General features: G+C 41.1%; 1 non-coding gene across 1 annotated transcript; it reads right to left on the bottom strand.

The window, feature by feature from the left end:
- Positions 1–3,823: 3,823 nt before the first annotated feature.
- On the bottom strand, positions 3,824–3,953 carry LOC117713223 (small nucleolar RNA SNORA17). The gene has a single exon (XR_004607400.1). It is a non-coding gene; the product is annotated as a small nucleolar RNA SNORA17 (small nucleolar RNA).
- Between the last annotated feature and the right edge of the window lie 2,197 nt (positions 3,954–6,150).

The following is a 6,150-nucleotide window of genomic DNA, read 5'->3' as shown; positions in this document are numbered from 1 at the left end:
GTGTGTGTGTGTGTGCGTGTGTCTGTCTGTCTGTCTGTCTGTCTGTGAGTAAGTGTGCACATGAAGGATGTGAGGGTAACATGCTTGCCGCAGCACAGATACAAAGGCTAGGGGAAAACTTTGTGGAGTTGATTTTCTCCTATTTTTGTGTGGGTTCTAGGAATGGAACTCAGGTTGTCAGGCTTGAGGGTGAAGTGCCTTTACTAGCTGAGCTGTCTCACCAGGCCTGTGTGTCTGCTTTGTGGCAATATCTCATAGTTGTGTGACTTGATGAACTAAGGAACATCTTTCCATGTGTTTGTCTAGATGTGGACCATTTTCCACTGCTTAATTGATTACATGTTTTTAATATTGAGTTTTCACTGGTCTTCAGTTGCTCTAAAAGTGTCATTTAGAGTTAAGTACCTTATAGAGATTGTCACATATTCAGTAATGGTTAACCTTTGTTGGTCAACTTAACAGAGTATAGAGTCATTTAGGAGATAAGTTTGGGTATGCCTATGAAGAATTACATAGGTAAGATTAGCATCTGAGCATATCTGTTAGGAGTTGTATTGATTAGATGAAATGGAAAGAGTCTCCTTAAATGTAAGCTTCACCAGTCTATGGGTCAGAGACCAGGACCAGATAGAAGGCAGACAAGGACCAGAGCAGAAGTGTTCACTGTTCTCTTTTCTAGCCACAGATGAATTATGATCAGCTACCTAAGCTTCTGGCTCCACCACTTTTTCACCTTGATCGATTGTACTGGTGAACTGTGAACCAAAATAAATCCTTCTCCAGGCATACTTTAATCAGAGTATTTTATCACAGCAACAGGAAAAGTGACCACAACAGAAAAATTGGAAACAGTGTTACTTCTGCTATAGACTTGATCATGTGGTTCTTTCTTTAAGAGATAGGGTTTAGAGTATCTCTAATTTACTTTTATTTTAAAGAAGAATGACCCAGAGATACGTCCTCTCATTAAGAAGGCCTTCCTGCAGCATCATTGCTGTTAGTGTTTTTCATTTGTAAGAAGTGTTTGATGAGACACGGTATCAAAAAGAAGATGCTGTTTTTCCCACAAAAAGAACTGAAAAGGTTACAAAGGATAAAAGTTAAAGGCAGTGTCAATGACATAATAGCAGCACTGAAGAAAACAATAGCTTACTTCCGTCTGGGTGGTTTACAAAGGCCTTAAGACTCTCACTGGAACAATATATATCTTGATTTGGTCATCTACATTTCTTTGGCTGTACATTTATAAATTCAAGAATGTTCCAGCTCTCCAATAATTTCTTTATTCCATTATAACCAACCTGTGTCCTTGTAGAACTCACTCTTTAAGAGATTGATTCCAGCCTAAAGTTAGCTTCAATTTGCTGACTTTCACACACCACCCAAATGTTTCTTAAGTTTTTATTTCTAAATACAACTGTGCCTGGAGAAGAATTTACTCATCTAAATAACATATTTTTTCTTTTTTGCCAAACACACGTCTATTTTCATTTAAAAATACAAAGTCGAAATAAATGTGAGAGTTCATTATTTATAAAAGTAATTTTCTAATTATCAGATCTGCTTTTTGGTGTGTGCATGTCAAAGAGAGAAAAAGAGAGAGTCAGAGAATCAGCATGATTCCAAAGAAGCTCTCTGTTTTTGTGTCTCTAGCATTCAAGATCTAATGACTGCACAGAAGTTTAGACACTGTATCATTGCATATGTCTGTCACCAGCCACTCCATGCTGATCTGATATTTGTCACATACATCTCTTCTGTGATTGAAGATAGTAGCCACAGGTTCCTTGGCACTCACACTTAACCTGTCACATCTGGTCTCCTTGGTCCCTTAACTTTCAGCTTGTATATTTTCCAAATCATATTAATGATTGTGTAATCTATGCTGAGAACTCTGTCTTTGACTCCTCCCTGCCACTCTTTCGAAAAAAAATTTGTTTAATTGCTTTGCATTTTAATATGCCCAGTTTTGTGGTTTAAAACCCCAAATCAGATCACATGACAGGATTCCCTTCCACTTCTTCCGTATTTTATCCTTTTTTTTAAAAAAAAACTTTTATTGGTTCTTTGTGAATTTCACATCATACACCTCAGTCCCCCTCATCTCCTCTTCTCAAGCCTGCTCTTCACTATTGCAACCTCCCCAGAGAACAAGCATCTCACTGTAGAAGCTGTAATCCCAGTGTGTCCCATAGTACACCTTTCCCTCCACACTTCTTTGCTTGCAAATGTTCATTGCATTGACTTTTTGGTCTGCTGAAAGGCTGTAGCAGAATTTTCCCCTAATTTATTAAATAATAAAGATGACAAGAAGCCAACCATTAGATGAGTAGGAGGCAGGCCTTCCGAGAGAGGAAGAGGGAGGGCAGGAGGAGGGGACTTCCTGTTGGAAGGCGGGAGCAAAGCTGACCTGATGTAGACTGGGGGCAGTTAGATCTAGTGGCAGAATCCACCAGGATCGACTACCAGAAAATTTCGAACATAAAATAGTTGGGGAATTTAGGATGCTAGATTCCGTACCCAGCGATTTTGTTATCTGTTGATTCTAAACTAAGATTGTCTGGTATTTTCCATTTCACAGCTACTCAACTGAGCTCCAGGAAAAGGTAACCGAGGCAAGGAAACTTTAAGAAGTTGAGTGGATGCATCATGGGGTTAGCCATGGAGGTGGCAAGATAGCTGGGCTAGAGAGTAGCCAGCGATAGCATGGCTTGTTTTTTAATTATTGCATACAACGAAAGGCCTCTGGCTTCTGCTACATTATCAGTACTCAATCTCACTGGGACTCCTCTCAGATATCCTATTCTCCTCTGTCGTAAAGTTCCTATAGGTTTGGATCTGTAGGACCTGCCCTCATGTATTCCAGCAGTTCAATGATGGCTTAGATATTGGGGTGGGCCAATTCAAAGCCTTGGATCTGGGCCTGAGAGGTACCTAAGCTGGTCAGCTCTCAGGCTGACCTACTCTCAAGGCCTCTACCTGGCTCACCAGCAAACATGCAACAAGGGTTATCCTTACCCTGCTGCCCAGGCTAGGTGCAGGGCCTGCTCTCCCAAGTGTTAAAGCTGGGGAGAGATCAGCTCTCCCACGCTCATGACCCCTGGGCCAGCTCTCTTGCCTCTTATAGGTAGTAAGGAATGCAGGATGGAAGAAGGGTGTCTCTTCCTCATCTGTGCCACTGCCCAGCTGATAAGAGGTAGGGTTGGCTCTCCTGAGCTCATGCCCTTGGAGCAGCTCACCCAGGCCCCTGGCATCAGGTTAGCTCTACTGTGCTGTCCAGCTAAATGCTACAGTAGGTGAGGGGCAGGATAAGCTTTTCTCCTTTCCTACAAGTGAGGGGTGGGGGCAGTTCTGCACAACCTTCAGACATCAACATGACTTTAGGAAGCAGTGCAGGCCAGGGACATCCACGTGGCCTTTGGTGGTACTTGAGCCCTGCTGCTTCAGGCTAGGACGACACCATGGCCTTAGGTGGTATCACTAGCTACTTACAGCAGGCTGTTCCTCACTACCCTAGGGTTTCCAGATCTGTGTCTCTTCATTGTGCACACATCCTTCTGCTTCTCTTTCTCTTCCATCTCTCCACCACTTACTGGCTCCTCATAGTGGTGCCCGGGGTCTCTGAGTGTCTGGGGTCATCTCAAGAGTGGTTTTAGGAGTGTCATGCCCTGCCTGTGCTTTATGGCACATGCAGGGGTCATCTTGGGCATGGTCTGCCCCAGGCTTGCAAGGCACCAGACCTATAGTCATCTTACACTAGCTCCCCACTTCAGGAAGCCCCGATGTGGGACAGGCAATTGTCTCAGGCTCACTGTTTTCAGGGAATTTTAGGCTACCAGTCATCCAGATGTTCATAGGTCCGAACACTGAGATTAGACATAACCTTTCTCTTCTTTCCGCCACCTACTGACATGTGACACAACAGGCATACCTGCAATGCCTCTAGGCATAAGACCTGGCTAGGACCTTACTTTTTAATATTTTCTAATACCACATAGGACCACAGACATTTGATATCTTCCTTATGTCCTGTTTTTAGATGCAAACAAATCAACATGTGTTTTACTTTTATAAACTTTCACATCTTTATAAAGAATATTATAATTTTATGCATTGCTGTATTTCGTGCTTCTTTTACTTTATATGTTCTGTAAATCTCCCCACTTTATCATAACCTGCCTGTCCTTCCTCCTTTCCCTTTACTCCTTCCTTCCTTCCTTTCTTCCTTCCCATCTTTCCTTTCAGGTTTTAGAGACAAGGTCTTCCTCTGACACTGTTGGAACCCAGAAGAATACAATGATACACCGGACCATACTTTTCTACACTGAGACCTTTGAATTAAAAGAAACTTGGAAGCTTCAGAAGCTACTTTGGAGTAACAGTGTCTCAATATTTTCACAGCATCTCTCCCTTAGTAACAGGGAGGGGCTTTCACTAAAATCTCCCTTTCCAGAGAAGGGTAATCTTCTAAAAGAAAGTTAACATTTTTAAATGATGAGAGCTTGTGGCTAAATTAGTTTTCTGGGTAGACAGAATCTCAGTCCAATTCAGAAGCATAGTAAAGCCCAGTGGAGAAAGACATCATTAGGAATTTTGACAAAAGTTACAGTCTGAAGAACTCCTTTCATATTTATGGGTGTCTGGTCTTTATCAGTTTTACTTGACTAGGCTAATCTAAAAACCATGACATACCCAAAGGTGAAATTATTGTATAGTTACCCAGTGCTACATACAGAGTAGGCTTTGCAGAATATAACTTTCTAATATACTGACCTCTAGACAATAAGATGAATAAAACAAACTGGGCTGGGGATATTGTAGGCATAGATTTTTTTTCAAAACCTACTTTATTTAGGGTTCTTAAATGCTTCAACCTCTCTTCTAACTCACTGACCAGTAGGGAAAAGAGAGAGAGGGTGTAATAGGGAAAGGGTATTGTGGTCCTGTTTAGTAGGAGTTCCTTGGGGGTGATTCTACACTTCCTTATCAAGATACCAACAGTCTAGTTCAACAGCAAACATGACTAAAGAATGCAGCAGAAACACAAAGGCCCTGCCAAATCAGCAGAAGTCAGTAGAAGCAGTCAGAATCAGCTGTAATACCATGAGAAGTTCTTTGGTCCATATCTTTCCACGAAGTGACCAACAAAGACCATTGAAGATCATCGAAGTCAAGCCTTGCATAGCATAGCAAAGCAAAAGTATCTTTTTACAGCTTGTGGGATTCCATTTATACTCTTTCTAAACAGCATGTACCTGTCAAGCATCTGTTTTCAGAAAAACATCACATGCTCTCTCACAAGACAGTTCACTGACAAATATCACGTGACAAAAATTGAGTCGTAAAGAAAACAGAAAGTTCCATTTCAGTATATAATTCAGACAATAGTGTGTTTCTTTAGCACCATAAGGTCCTGAGTTTTCTGCACCATTTAAAACAGTAGGGTAGTATATATGTGTAATATGTGTAATCTCAGAATTTGCATTGTGGAGGTAGTGGGATTAGAAGCTTCAGGACATCCTCAATAATTAGTGAGTTTTAGGTCAGCCTGAAATATATGAACTTCTGTTTTAAGAAATAAGGAAGGAAGGAAGGAAGGAAGGAAGGAAGGAAGGAAGGAAGGAAGGAAGGAAGGGAGGGAGGGAGGGAGGGAGGGAGGAAGGGAGGGAGGAAAAAACAGTCTAGGCAAATAAGAGATCATTACAAAATTCCAATGTCATTTTTTCACAGAAAACAACAACAACAACAAACTAAACAAAACAACCAAGCTTTACATGGAAACACAAACTATTCCAGGCAGTTCAGCTCATTCTAAGTAGAACATAGCCAGCCGCACCATACTGTATGGTCTCAATGTATACTACAAAGCCATAGGGACAAAGACCCATACATACATCAGTGAAAGATAATAGAAGATCCAGAGTTAAACCAACACAGCTGTAGAAACTTTTGAAAGTTCTGACACCCTTGCCAAAAACATCCATTGAAGAAAAAGACGGTTTATTGAATGAACAGTGCTGATAAAATTGGATAGTTCCTGCAAAAGAATGACATTAAATTGTTCATTTTATACAATAAGCAATTCAAAGTGGACCAAAGACCAAACATTTCTTGTTTTAGAACAAGAAATGTTGACATTGACTAAGGAAA

The sequence above is a fragment of the Arvicanthis niloticus genome, chromosome 7, assembly GCF_011762505.2.
Source record: "Arvicanthis niloticus isolate mArvNil1 chromosome 7, mArvNil1.pat.X, whole genome shotgun sequence".
Lineage (NCBI taxonomy): Eukaryota > Metazoa > Chordata > Mammalia > Rodentia > Muridae > Arvicanthis > Arvicanthis niloticus.
This window is presented reverse-complemented; position numbering and strand designations above follow the sequence as displayed.